The sequence below is a fragment of the Mauremys mutica genome, chromosome 2, assembly GCF_020497125.1.
Source record: "Mauremys mutica isolate MM-2020 ecotype Southern chromosome 2, ASM2049712v1, whole genome shotgun sequence".
In the NCBI taxonomy this organism is placed as follows: domain Eukaryota; kingdom Metazoa; phylum Chordata; order Testudines; family Geoemydidae; genus Mauremys; species Mauremys mutica.
In genome coordinates, this window is record NC_059073.1 from 236245187 (window position 1) to 236260346 (window position 15160).

At 46.4% G+C, this 15160-nt stretch overlaps 1 long non-coding RNA gene across 1 annotated transcript in view; it reads left to right on the forward strand.

Annotated features, from left to right (window-relative positions):
- LOC123364000 overlaps positions 1-14972 on the forward strand; it is a 32215-nt gene extending 17243 nt beyond the window's left edge. Inside the window, exon 6 of the long non-coding RNA XR_006576963.1 lies at positions 14368-14972. This is a non-coding gene — a long non-coding RNA (uncharacterized LOC123364000). The remainder of the gene's footprint in view (positions 1-14367) is intronic.
- Positions 14973-15160: the final 188 nt, after the last annotated feature.

Below are 15160 nucleotides of genomic sequence, written 5' to 3' on the forward strand. Positions count from 1 at the left end.
CTGGGGGAGTTCAGAAACAAACACTGTACATCTCTTCAGTCTATCCAGCCGTTTTGACCATAGCCTACCTGCAAATCCTTTGGGGTTCGCTTTATATACGTGCTCAATGTAACTTGTGGAGTGCTTGACCTTTACTCAAGAGTCTAAGTGGATGGCCAAACTCTCTTGCTAATAATGTTCTGAATCTTGCTTCCCCCAAGTGGCTAGTGGATGCCATGCTTTCTCTGGGGTTAACCCTCAAGTGAGTGAGACCCTTGTGCCAGGATCAGACCCATGGTCTGATCTCTAGATGTGCGCAAAAAAACCATTACTAGAACGAACCTTTAGAAAAGCTGATTATTTGGTGGGAAATGGCATCTCATGAACCCGTTGGTCAAATAACCCCAAATTTGGATCACTACACGTATCTTGCACCAATTTATAGTGGTGCACCTCAGGAAATGGCAGGGCAGGGTTAATGACCCAAACTTGACGTCTGTTGAGCCAGACATTCTGGAGCCCTAAAACAGCCCTAAAACAGCCATTTAAAAAAAAAGTTTCTAGGTAGTGGGTGTTTTAAAAAAAATAACAAAAACAAAAACTTAGAGCTAGAACTGTAGAGCTCGAGTTCATAGGTAGGTACTAAGGACTGGAAGATGAATCACAAACCACTGGATGGCTATGAACTCACCCTTCAATTAATACTGCTAAAGATAAGTTAATTACACACACACACACTCCCAAGTCAAAAGGAATTTTGAACTGAGTGGCTGGAGATTGCTACAATGTGAGAGTCATAGGAGGTGATTTCATTTTGGGAGAAATGCAGTCAAAGCGTTTGGGTGGAAAATTGGATGTGTAAACTTTCTGGGCAATAAGGTTGCCAAACCTCCAGGATTGTCCTGGAGTCTCCAGGAATTAAAGTATCAGAGGAGTAGCCATGTTAGTCTGTATCCACAAAGCCACCAGACTCCTCGTTGTTTTTCAGGAATTAAAGATTAATCTTTAAAGATTGTGTCATGTGATGAAACATCCAGGAATAGGTTCAACAAAAATTGGCAACCCTGCTGGGAAGGAGGATTGGGGTGTGTAGCGGGCCGGTGTGGCTCCCCTCCTCCCCGGAGAGGGTTGAGCCCCAGACACAGGAAGGGGCGGGGCTACAGCAGGGTGAGCCCGCCCCTCAGAGGGTCAGGCGGCGACCCGGAAGAATAAAAGCCGGGCCTCCCAGCTCAGTCAGCTCTCAGCCACCGGGGAGAGCAGACCTGCCTGAGGGAGCTCCTACCGGAGGAACCACTGGAGCCCCGAGCGACTGCCTGGACTGGACGGAGAGCACCCTACCTCGCTCCTGGGAAGACCAGCCGGAACTCCCCCGCGCCACCTACGACGAGGAGCCCGGGGGAACGCCCCAGCTGCCATGCTGTTACCCCGAGGAGCCCCCGGGGCAGGATTGGCTGGACTTCCCTAAGGACCTACCAGACCTACCCCCCAGCCCAGGTTGGGACGAGCCCATGCAGTGGGACTTCCCGGGGCGAGACGCCGTGGACCAGGTAGGCCAAGAGGGGGATAGTGGAAGTGGCCCGGGGGCAGCTGACCTCAGTCAGGCTGCTGACCAGACTGAACCCATGTCAGTGTGTTGCGGTCAGGATCCCCACTGACCGGCAGCGGTGAGGACCGCTGCCTAGGGCCCCGGGCCGGGACACAGTGGAGTGGGTGGGCCTGTGTCCCCCCCTGCCACCCCACTCACGGGTGGCAGTCGTCCCCCTCTACCTACTGGCTCAGCCTGCCACAAAAGGCCTGAGCCCCTGTACTGTTTGCTACTGGCTCAGCCTGCCACAAGAGGCCTGAGCCCCTGTACTGTTTGCTACTGGCTCAGCCTGCCACAAGAGGCCTGAGCCCCTGTACTGCTTGCTACTGGCTCAGCCTGCCACAAGAGGCCTGAGCCCCTGTACTGCTTGCTACTGGCTCAGCCTGCCACAAGAGGCCTGAGCCCCTGTACTGCTTGCTACTGGCTCAGCCTGCCACAAGAGGCCTGAGCCCCTGTACTGCTTGCTACTGGCTCAGCCTGCCACAAGAGGCCTGAGCCCCTGTACTGCTTGCTACTGGCTCAGCCTGCCACAAGAGGCCTGAGCCCCTGTACTGCTTGCTACTGGCTCAGCCTGCCACAAGAGGCCTGAGCCCCTGTACTGCTTGCTACTGGCTCAGCCTGCCACAAGAGGCCTGAGCCCCTGTACTGCTTGCTACTGGCTCAGCCTGCCACAAGAGGCCTGAGCCCCTGTACTGCTTGCTACTGGCTCAGCCTGCCACAAGAGGCCTGAGCCCCTGTACTGCTTGCTACTGGCTCAGCCTGCCACAAGAGGCCTGAGCCCCTGTACTGTTTGTTACTGGCTCAGCCTGCTACCCAAGGCCTGAGACCTATTTAGACTGTTTGTCGCCCAGCCCCTGCACCAGGGGGCCTGGGCCTGTCCTAGCCTTAAAGAGACAGGACAGAACCCCTGTGAGACAAGCGGGCCGGTGTGGCTCCCCTCCTCCCCTCAGAGGGTTGAGCCCCGGACCCACCTGTTACAGGGTGAATAGGAATAGGTGGTAGGGGAGGTAAGAGGTTCAGATGATGGAGGCACATGACCTCCCAGCTCTGCCAGTGCACCCCAGCCCTGCACCGTAACCCGCTGTGCCCTCTCTGCCAATAAACAAACCATCCTGCACCTCAACCTTCCTGCACCCAACCCCCAGCTTGGTCTTGGCATCCTAACCCTCTGCATCCCACAGCTGTCTTTGCACCCCAACCCCTCATGCACCCCAACTTTCCTGCAGCCCCCGCCCTTCCAGTATACCCCAACCTTCCTATACCCCAGTTCTACCAATGCACCTGACCCGTTGCACGTCCCAGCTCTGTTAATGCACCCCAACACTACAGGAAAGCTACTGGATGCACATTCATAGGGAAATTGGAGGGTTCACGGCTGACCAGAAACCATTACAAGCTCTGACACCTCACTGTTCTTGGAGATGGGGTACATCTATCGGAAAGGGGTCAGAGGATTTTTCTCTCAAACATAAAATTGTCAGTGTTTTGGAACACAAACCCTATCTGAGATTTCTCCCACCAGCCTGCTACAAACTCCACCCTCTAGCCATTCTGAAACACGACCAGGAACACTATGCCACTGGAACACAGCTGTCCTTCACCCCAGGCACTGCATGTGAATCAGATCAGAGGAGGGAGGAAGTGACAGCAATAGAAAAGTTTTCACAGGGAGTGAAAACTTCACAGAGACGTGTTCCCTGCTTGCAATAGGGAGGCCTCTGTATGGTAGTGGGGACGGGGGAATGCAGTGAATGGGTCAGAGGTATGGCGGGGAGGTTTGCTGAAGCAGGGCCATTGAGGCACAGCTGATGAATGTGTGTGTCAGGGGGTGCAGCTTGCTCAGTATGCTAATTGTGGAACACTATCTGTACAACTGCCTATATAGCCACAACCTTCTAATACCACCAGAGCTTTTCCTGTTTAAAAAAAAAAAACCTTGGAAATTCCATGGCAAAGAACGCCGTTAAATGCAGAGTTAAGGTTGCTTGTGGGTATCGTACCCCTGCAGAATGCTGTATGGAACAAAACTCAAACTACTGAAAACCAGGAGATGCACAAGTCAGGTTGTGCATGCAAGCTTACCTCTGCCCGCTTTCCGCAGTGCCCAGTTAACACACATACCTTTGCTCTGCCAACCCTGCAGCTGCTGACATGCACATTCATCTTGTTTTACAGCCCATTCTCTGTCACCCACAGGATTCCATCTAACAATATTACAGGACAAGAAAGAAAGAAAAAAAACCCCAAAGGCTGCCCACCCCACGTTCCATCTGTTCCATAGAGCTGGCAGTAGCGAATGGGAATTATTTACATATACTCCAGTTGCAATCAGGATTCTAGGTGTGCCTACATTAAATAGTGGAAAGAGTAGCTGGGCCTGCTTGGTAAGTGTCTTGGTGTTGTGAGGATGTGTGGATCACTCTGAGGTATGTGAGAGAGCAGAGCAGAGCTTAGGAAACCAGGTCAGATTACAAAGAATGAATATAGGCAAACAACACAGGAATGCAGGGGCAAGGTTAGAAAGGCAAAGGCACAAAATGAGCTCAAACTAGCTATGGGAATAAAGGGAAACAAGAAGACTTTTTATCAATACATTAGAAGCAAGAGGAAGTCCAAGGACAGGGTAGGCCCACTGCTCAGTGAGGAGGGAGAAACAGTAACAGGAAACTTGGAAATGGCAGAGTTGCTTAATGACTTCTTTGTTTCGGTCTTCACTGAGAAGTCTGAAGGAATGCCTAACATAGTGAATGCTAATAGGAAGGGGGTAGATTTAGAAGATAAAATAAAAAAAGAACAAGTTAAAAATCACTTAGAAAAGTTAGATGCCTGCAAGTCACCAGGGCCTGATGAAATGCATCCTAGAATACTCAAGGAGCTAATAGAGGAGGTATCTGAGCCTCTAGCTATTATCTTTAGAAAATCATGGGAGACGGGAGAGATTCCAGAAGACGGGCACTATATTTGCCCTTTTCCTATCTATAAAAAGGGAAATAAAAACAACCCAGGAAACTACAGACCAGTTAGTCTAACTTCTGTGCCAGGGAAGATAATGGAGCAAGTAATTAAGGAAATCATCTGCAAACACTTGGAAGGTGGTAAGGTGATAGGGAATAGCCAGCATGGATTTGTAAAGAACAAATCATGTCAAACCAATCTGATAGCTTTCTTTGATAGGATAACGAGTCTTGTGGATAAGGGAGAAGCGGTGGATGTGATATACCTAGACTTTAGTAAGGCATTTGATACGGTCTTGCATGATAGTCTTATCGATAAACTAAGCAAATACAATTTAGATGGGGCTACGATAAGGTGGGTGCATAACTGGCTAGATAACCATACTCAGAGAGTAGTTATTAATGGTTCCAATCCTGCTGGAAAAGTATAATGAGTGGGGTTCCGCAGGGGTCTGTTTTGAGACGGGCTCTGTTCAATATCTTCATCAACGACTTAGATGTTGGCATAAAAAGTACGCTTATTAAGTTTGCAGATGATACCAAACTGGGAGGGATTGCAACTGCTTTGGAGGACAGGGTCATAATTCAAAATGATCTGGACAAATTGGAGAAATGGTCTAAGGTAAACTAGATGAAGTTTAATAAAGACAAATGTAAAGTGCTCCACTGAGGAAGGAACAATCAGTTTCACACATACAGAATGGGAAGAGACTGTCTAGGAAGGAGTAGGGCAGAAAGGGATCTAGGGGTTATAGTGGACCACAAGCTAAATATGAGTCAACAGTGTGCTACTGTTGCAAAAAAAGCAAACGTGATTCTGGGATGCATTAACAGGTGTGTTGTCAGCAAGACACGAGAAGTCATTCTGATGCTCTACTCTGCGCTGGTTAGGCCTCAACTGGAGTATTGTGTCCAGTTCTGGGCACCGCATTTCAAGAAAGATGTGGAGAAATTGGAGAGGGTCCAGAGAAGAGCAACAAGAATGATTAAAGGTCTTGAGAACATGACCTACAAAGGAAGGCTGAAAGAATTGGGTTTGTTTAGTTTGGAAGAGAGAAGACTGAGAGGGGACATGATAGCAGTTTTCAGGTATCTAAAAGGGTGTCATCAGGAGGAGGGAGAAAACTTGTTCACTTTAGCCTCTAATGATAGAACAAGAAGCAATGGGCTTAAACTGCAGCAAGGGAGATTTAGGTTGGACATTAGGAAAAAGTTCCTAACTATCAGGGTGATTAAACACTGGAATAAATTGCCTACGGAGGTTGCGGAATCTCCAACTCTGGAGATATTTAAGAGTAGGTTAGATAAATGTCTATCAGGGATGGTCTAGACCAGGGGTCGGCAACTGGTGGCTCGCGGCTCGCCAGGGTAAGCACCCTGGCAGGCCGGCCCGGTTTGTTTATCTGCCGCGTCGGCAAGTTCGGCCGATCGCGGCTCCCACTGGCCGCGGTTCGTGGTCCCAGGCCAATGCGGGAGGCAGGAAGCGGCGCGAGCAGAGGGATGTTCTGGCCGCGGCTTCCTGCCTCCCGCATTGGCCTGGGACCGCGAACCGTGGCCAGTGGGAGCCGCGATCGGCCGAACTTGCCGACGCGGCAGATAAACAAACCGGGCCGGCCCGCCAGGGTGCTTACCCTGGCGAGCCGTGAGCCACCGGTTGCCGACCCCTGGTCTAGACAGTATTTTGTCCTCCCATGAGGGCAGGGGACTGGACTCGATGACCTCTCGAGGTTCCTTCCAGTCCTAGAGTCAATGAATCTATTAATCTATGTACCTCCAGGATCCTGTGTGCATCAGAACAGTGCAGAATTGCGTACCTTATATCATTAGCAGGGCACAGGGTATTTTCAGTAGCGAGCTGCCATATGAGCAATCTAAGCATTTATTATCTATGCACACTCCAGGAAAAGTGAGTGTGCTCAGTGACAAATGAAACTGTACTGAAGAGCGGAGGATGTAGTTAGCTCTGCTTGGTAGGTGTGTTAGCGATATCTCTGGATGACTTGGAGATGTGTGACAGAGCTGTGACTGAGATATGAGGAGATCTCTGTGTGTGTGTGGAAAGGCAGGAGGTGCAGGTGTGCAGGATGAAGTATGTCTGAGTTCTATGTGGAATTGTGTAGGTTATGTCAGTAACAGGGCATGGGGCTTTAATTACAAAGGATATTGCCAGCCGTCAGATGGAATTTGAAAGGATTCTAATGCTTTCAGGATGGCTAAAGGAAAGTGTAGGTTGAGATGGTATCCTGTATGTAACAGTAGCCCTACCCTTAAGCTGGGAGGTGCGAGTCCCAGCTTGCATAGATGTACCCTCTGTGCATAGCCAGGGTGGCACGAGCAGTGGCTTGAGCTAGCCACATGAGTACAAACCCATCCAGACCCCCTGGGAAGATACTACTTGTGAGGCTCGCCCAAGCCACCATCCTGGCTACACTGCTCTTTTTAGTGCACTAGCTCAAGCAGAGCTAGCATGGGTGTGTCTATGAGACCTGGGAATCACCTCCCAGCTGAGATGTACCATCAGGGCATGGGAGCTATACAAGGCTGTAAAGCAGTTCTCACATTGTACGTCTGATATTCTTTCTGGGGAGTTGGTAAGTGTACACCACAATCTGGAACCTTCTGAATTTTTAAAGTGACAAGGGCCACTTAGAGTACGTGCACAGTGAGGCATAGCTGAAAGAGCCTAGAGGGAAGCTAGCATGGTCAACCTTCCCCTACCCATTCTTGTCCTTTCATATTGTTAGCTGGAATCCTGTGGGTGACATTGAATGGACTGGAGAAGAAAATGAAGAGCTTGAACATTTCAGCAACTGTGAGGTTGGCAGAGTAAAGGTATGTGTGTTAACAGGGAGCACTGGGGAATTATTGAAAGCATTGGGGAATTCCTGATGTTCAGAAGTTTGAGTTTTGCTCAACTCAAGGTTCACCAAGGGGACGACCTGCCACCAAGCAACCTTAACTTTGTGTTAACAATTGTTTTGCCATTGAATTTGAAGGCAATATGAGTAACTGTGTGGATTTTAAAGCAATAAGAAAAGTCATCCTCAACCTTAACTAGAGTGGAGCTAGCATCCCACTATAATTGAATGTCTCTCTTTATCACTGTTTTATTTAATATATTTTCAGAGTAATTTCTGTAGATACTCATCACTGACAATGTTGTCCTTAAAACGATATAACATTATACCCATTTAGTTTATATTGGAGATCTTACTCTTCCGGCCTCTTCCAAAGCTTTTTGATCTTTTGACGCACGACCAGCCACAGAGCTCAGTCGAATAGCACTTGCAGCAATAATGAAAGGAATGCAGGCCAGGATAAGCAAAGTTAATCGCCAATCATATACAAAAGCAATAATGATGGCAGACAGAAGAGTAGAGGCAGTCTTAGTCAACAAGCCAAGTCGGCTTCCAGTAGCCTATTAAAAGCAAAAGAGTTGAAGTTAGAGTTAATTCTTGACACACTAAATAGAGATCAAATGTATGAAATCATTGTTCACTCAGGATCAAATATTCAGAGGGAGAACAATCATAAATGTTGTGCATTTATAATGGACAGTTGTACATGCAAAAACCCATATGGACAATTACATATGCAAATACCCCTAGCTGTGGGTGAGGTTCAGGAAGCCTGATGAAAATGTGGCCACATGGGCTCAATTCAACAAAAAATATTAGGGCCCTCCTGTGCCACAACAAGGCACAGAAATCATGAAGAGCCAACAGCCTCTAATTTGGGGCATTTCAGTTATTGGGTGCCCAGCTTAAGGCATCTAGGGCCTGATTTTCATAGGTGCTGTACATCAGCTGAAGATAATGGAAGCTGCAGGTTCCTTTAATTAGGCACTTTGTTTTCAGCAGTGTTAGCAGCAGGAAATGAGCGTTCACACCAAAGAGCACTTCTCTCCCTGAGGATCTGCACATCCATGTCATCAAGAAATGTAAAAGTGATGATTGGCACACGGGATCCGTGTAAACTGTGACAATACTCATGGCTCAGCTGAGCAAATAGTGGATTTTCCAGCTGGGGGCCAAACTGGAAAATCGAGGGGGAAAATTGATTTGATTAGATCTGAAATCATTTTTTGGCTGGGGGGGGGTGTCAAATAAAAAATAATAATTTCAAATTGACCAAAACATTTTGGTTGACTAAAAACTCCCCCCGTTCCTCCCCACGCAATTTTTTTTGTATTGATTTGGCCATTTTGCAGTGTTTTTCTCTTCTTTTTTATTTGGTCAAATTAGAAAATGAAATGCCATTTCAAAACAAAAGTAGAAATGGCATATTTTAAATGTTCAAAATGAAACATTTAGACTTAAAACAAATCTCCCTTCTTATCTCTTTTGACTATTAGTCAAATTAATGAATAGATTTGGGGTTCCTAAAAATACCATTCACTAAAAACATGTTGGCCAGCTCTACTCATGCCTGCAGATAAAATGGAAAGTTTTGTGGAAACACTCCATCTTTCAAATATCGCACTGTGGACAAACCAAGAAAACCTTGGGTGGGAAGTATGAGACTTTCTTTGCTAGCCAGAGGCTCTCCTGCTCTCAAGAGACTTTTGTGTTCAATAAAGTTATAAAACCAAACCAATGCCAAGATGAATTATTGCCATATACTCTGGGGCTTACACATAAAGATCACTTTGAGGCATAGACACCAACTGCGTGGGTGCTCCGGGGCTGGAGCACCCATGGAAAAAAATTGGTGGGCAGCTCCCCGCATCCCCTGCTCCAGCTTACCTCCGCCTCCTCTGTGAGCGCGCCGCCTGCTTCTCCCCCATCCCTCCCAGCACTTGTGCCACGAAACAGCTGATTTGCGGGGCAGGGAGGGAGTGGGGAGGAGGTTGGAATGGGGGCAGGGCCAGGGTGGGGAAAGGGTGGAGTTGGAGAGGGGAGGCGCGGGCACCCACTGGTGCCCAAGAATGTTGGCGCCTATGCTTTGAGACTTCAGCTAGCACAACATACGGCTGCCCACTTACTTAGCAGTAGCCGTGTTAGTTCCAGGCTATAGGAGAGAGAAGGTAGGTGAGGTAATATCTTGTACTGGACCAACTTCTCCCGGTGAAGAAGACCTAAAGAAGAGCTCTGTGTGAGCTCGAAAGCTTCTCTCTCTCACCAATAGAAGTTTGTCCAATACAAGATATTACCTCACCCACCTTGTTTCTCACTCCTTGATTTTCCTTGGTTCTCCAGAGCAGGGGTTCTCGCCCTTTTTCTTTCTGAGCCTCTCCCCCCCACCCCAACATGCTATAAAAACTTCATGGCCCATCTGTGCCACAATAACTGGTTTTCTGCACATAAAAGCCAGGGCCAGCATTACGGGGTATCAAGCAGGGCAATTGCCTGGGGCCCCATGTCACAGGGCCCCCCACGAAGCTACATTGTTCAGGTTTTGGCTTCATCCCCATGTGGTGGGGCTCAAGGCCCTGGGCATCAGCCCCATGAGGTGGGGCTTTGGTTTTCTGCCCTTGGCCCCAGCGAGTCTAATGCTGGCCCTGCTTGGCGGACCCCCTGAAACCTGCTCGCAGCCGGTTGAGAACCACTGCTCCGGGGAATGCAGTGTTCTCATGTTCATTTTGATCTATTAAGCTTTTTCATAGTTTGGATCCCATGCACCTGTTTTACCTTGACAGCTGGGATGATGGACCTTATCCTCAAGAATTAAGTTGCAGTTTTTAAAGATTCAAATAATTGTACGTTCAGTCAAATCTTTGAGTGATTCCCACTCTGTGCTGGGCAGTAAACAGGAGATGGGAGGGAGTATGAAATCTACTGAGTCTGAAGATTTAGTGTACTTGTGGCACCTTAGAGACTAACAAATTTATTTGAACATAAGCTTTCGTGGGCTAAAGCCCACTTCATCGGATGCACAGACTGGAACATACAGCAAGAAGATATTTATATATACAGAGAACATGAAAAGGTGGAAGTAGCCATACCAACTGTAAGAGGCCAATCAACTGAGATGAGCTATCACAGTGGTTCTGAAACTTTTGTCCTGGTGACCCCTTTCACATAGCAAGTTTCTGAGTGCAACCCCCATTATAAATTAAAAACACCTTTTTAAATATTTAACACCATTGTAAATGCTAGAGGCACAATGGGGGTAGGGGTAGAGGTTACAGGTCACAACTCCCCATGTAATACCCTTGTGACCCCCTGAGGGGTCCTGACCCCCAGTTTGAGAAACCCTGAGCTATCATCAGCAGGAGAAAAAAAGACTTACAGTTGGTATGGGTAGTTCCACCTTTTCATGTTCTCTGTATGTATAAATATCTTCTTGCTGTATGTTCTAGTCTATGCATCCAATGAAGTGGGCTGTAGCCCACGAAAGCTTATGCTCAAATAAATCTGTTAGTCTCTAAGGTGCCACAAGGACTCCTGATCTTTTTGTGTAACACGGCTGCTACTCTGAAACCAGAGGATCTAGTGAGTCTAGTGAATCCGAGAGCTAGGGATTTTTTTTTTTAATACAAGTGAAGTAGAAATTAAATTTTATTTTAAACTATTGAATAAATCAGGAAACTTATTACTCTTTGCTCATGAGCGAATTTATTTTAAAAAGTATGACTGATTTTTTTCTTCAGAATTTTTTTGATGGGGTCGTGTGGTGGGGAGGAAAGGGGAGATTGGCAAATTCTGCAGAATTGGCCACTTACATGCAGGATTTTCAGTGGCTCCTATCCTACCCCACTCCCCAAAGTCACACAGTCCCTTGTGCTTCTGCCATCACTGATACTCTGTATTAATGACAAATCACTTCACCCCAGAAAGCCCACATAAACAGGCTTCCTGTGTATGAAGAGTAGTGGACAGAGCTGGGAAGAACAAATCTACCCACATCAACATGAGCTCAGGGCATTGACTGCAATGCAATTCTCCCACAACTACAGCCTCTCCAAGCAACCGAAGTGGGACTTTAGGGCCACTTGATACACGGAAGACTTTGATCCATCAGGCAGTTTAAGTGGTGCAGAAGTGCTTACACTGGCCCTTGGACATGGCTTACTTTTAAAGTTACTAAGTTGTTTACTTAGTCGCTTACAGCAAGGAAATGGAAGGTGGAAGAACATCTGCCGAAGCTTTAGTAATCGTCATTAATTGGGACCAGTGAAACTGTTTCCAAGACTATTTAAATGTGTCAGAGAGCCTCTAGAGTAGATTTACCAACTCGTTTTCCAAAATAACTTCATCGCCCCTTGCCAACACTGCAATTCATAGTTGCAAGCAAAACGTAAAAACAAAAACAAACATACCCCTTTGACTTGTGAAGCGTCCGTAGCTAGTCTGGTTAACAAAACCCCTATGGCATTTTTAGGATCGTCGTACCAGCCAATCTCCTGCAAGGGAATAGACGGTTCCGTTATTTTTGCTTTTGCAAATGAAATCTTCTTACTGTAACTCAGACTGGTCAGGGTCATTAGTACAATGTATGGACATTTAAAGCTTGACTAGCACGTGTGCGTGGGGAAGAGAGAGAGCCAACATAAGCACTAAGATACTCACTCTTCTTCTGTGATGAGCAACATTTGTCCGATAAACTGATAACGATCTTAAAATAAACTATTCTTACCCGCAGAACATTTGGGTTTATGGTAATTTTCCCTCTCCTCCCCTATCCCCTTAGAATGCTCCTGTGCATATGCAGAACCCTGTGATACCAAGCGCTACCAATGGGTGTGCAGGGTGCCTAAGTGTTCACCCACAGAGAATCCTCAGCAAGGAACAAAGAGAGGTGTGTCCTTTCCCAGGGATCCATAAGGAGGGAGTATCCAAGGACAGTCATGTTGCAATAGTATTATTGTAAATCATTCCTGATCCAGCTGGTCATCTTGACTAGAGAAACCACTCTAGTGAGCAAAGAGCAGGGTCAAGTACAAGGCAGGGAGCCTGCACAACAGTGGAGCAGGGTAAATGAAAACTGAGTTTGATAAGGGAAGGTGATTTGCTTCTCTGGAAAGGTGAAGTCATTCCAAATACGGGGCTGGAAAATAGGCAAGAAGTCCCAAGTGGGGAGAGGAGATCAAGGGCTTGATCAAGTTCCTACTGAAGTCAATGGAAAGACTCCAGTAGAGTTCAGTGACAGTGGGAGCAGAAGGAGGCTCTAAGGCATCACCAAAGAGGACTAGCTGGAGGGTCGGGCAGGATTTAAAGTTCTGCATTTGTGCCTGGTTCAGGTTAGTTTACCATACAGTTCTGAACTTACCCCAATGATTTTTCCAAATATAACGGAAAATGCAGGGTGGATACCACCAGAGAAGGCAGCAGCAATCACGCCAAAGAATATATGCAGCCACTCAGGTTTGTTCAGAGCCAGAATTCTGGAATAAGGCACAGCAGGGAGATTTTCCTCCTATATAAGAGATAAAATTCAGCTGTTCACTGAAAGTTGTGGAACATGACAATTTCCTCAGCTAGGGGGTAAATCAGTAAACTGTCCTAGCAACTGTTCACAGATAATTCACCCCAGCCTCCAATGTACACACTGAATGAGCAAACGTACTGAAGATTTGCCACTCTGTAATTTAAGGTCTTAAAACTGCAATTGTAAATCAAAAAAAAAATCTGCAGGCATCAATTTAACAAAAGGCTCACTGGAGGGTGGGTGGGATGGGGACTACATAGTTCAGTGAAATGTCAGATAAAGTTGCAGTCCATGGTCACTGACCCTAACACATGAATCATTATAATGACCTAAAAAGTCTCACTGTTCTGAGCACAAAAAAATCAGTCTAGTTCAGCCTCTGCTAAATGCTAGTGGGTTTGCAGTAATACAATTGGGTTGACTTATGTCAGGTAGTCTGTTTTGTCTTTTACAAAATACAGACCATGAATCATTACCATATGCATGGAAAACACATATGAAACAGTGATTTAGGCTTCATCTCCCTTGAAAAACACATGGCAGCTCAATTCAGCTTCACTGAGCTATTCAAAATGTCCATACATTTGTTGAGGAAGTTGTGGAAAATGAAATGAAAACATAAGAACTGGGACAAATTATTAAATGAGGTTCTGAGCCAGTTGTGATGGCCTCGCCTGATTATCTTTGCCTGTGTTACAGATACTGGAAAAGCCTGCCCACACTTTAACCATACAAACCTGCTGAACTTTGTGACATCAATAATTTCATGTCTTTCAATCTGATTTCTTCACTTTACTGCAAACAGTATGAATTCTGAAGCCATGTATCTTGCCATCTACCGTATTTCCTCTGACAAGGCCCAAATGCAACAGTTATGAATTGATAAAAAAAGTGTGTTCTGGACTTCTGGGCGATACTTTGTAAGAATGGATCCAGTTGCTGCTTACTGTTCGCATCATGTTCTACCAGTAGACTGTACTATAATATAAAAAGAGCTCCTAGAAGAGGGTTTCTTCACTGGTGGGTTTTTACCCAAAATTGGGTCATCTGAATATGTTGAAGGATCACAGGGCTGGCTGGGCTCAGCTTCCCACTCTGGGCTTTCTGACCAGATGCACATGGTCACAACACCACTCTCACAAATTTGGCCCATCAGGGGAGCCAGGCCAAATCTGAGCAGTGCTGCAACCTCTGAGGAGTAGGGAGCCAAGCCCAGCTAGTCCTGCGGGACAGGAGCTAGGATCTGTCTCAAGACTGATTTGTTTACACCTGTGTTTTCCCTGAAGATTCCCAATTCAAGTATTCGCCCAGGTCAATGCTGCATATGACAGAATCATAGCAAAGGTGACATGGATTAAGATCTTTTTAAAAAAGAAAATAGAATGACCTTTGTTCCTATTCTGACAAGCTATCACTAAACTTTAGGATTAAACTGAATTGTAACACTAACCTCTTTCTCCTTTGTTTTCTTCTTTTCAGACGACGTTTTCTTAGAAGAAGTCTTTCTGCTTGTATGCCTTCCGGATCTCTTAGGAATGCTTCCCATCTCAGTGATTCCTGGTTTTTCAAAACCACCAAGATCAGTCAGATTCTCCATCCTGAGATCATCTAAATCCTCTTCCTCATAGTCTTCATCTTCTGTCTCTTCATCGCTTTCTGACATCTCATTTTGAGTGTTTTCACCATGACCCTAGTGACAAGCAAGGAACAGTGATACACAGTCACAAGACAGTTTGTAGCAAGGGAAAGGAACATGTACTTGGTATGGAAACAAACAAAACCACCATCACTTTGGTTACATTGTCACTTTCATATGGTAGTTTGTATAGGCCAAGTATTCTGCCAGTATAAGTTGGTGCAGTTGCAACTTACACCAGCAGAGAATTTGGCTCTGTATGTCCCCCCGCACTATCTATATAGTTCTGTGATGATGTCATCCACCTCTTTTGCTCAGTTATATTTGACTCATTACACTGTGTAAATGTGAAGCTACCGGTGAAAAACAACCACTTCCAACTCAGAAACAAGATTGACTGATCAACTTTCACTAAACTAGAAAATATGCAGAAACTGCAAAGTGAAAATGGCCCAGCTGTTTGAGTGCAGAACCTGCATGTGTTAGCAACAGTATGAGTGAGATCATAGTCGTCAACACTGTGGGTGCTCAATGGCTCAAGCAGCCACCAAAAAAAATAGGGGGTGTTCAGCACTTGCAGGGCTGGATAATCTTTTGTGGGCCCCAGCGCCTGGACTGTGGCCCTTCCCCAATGGC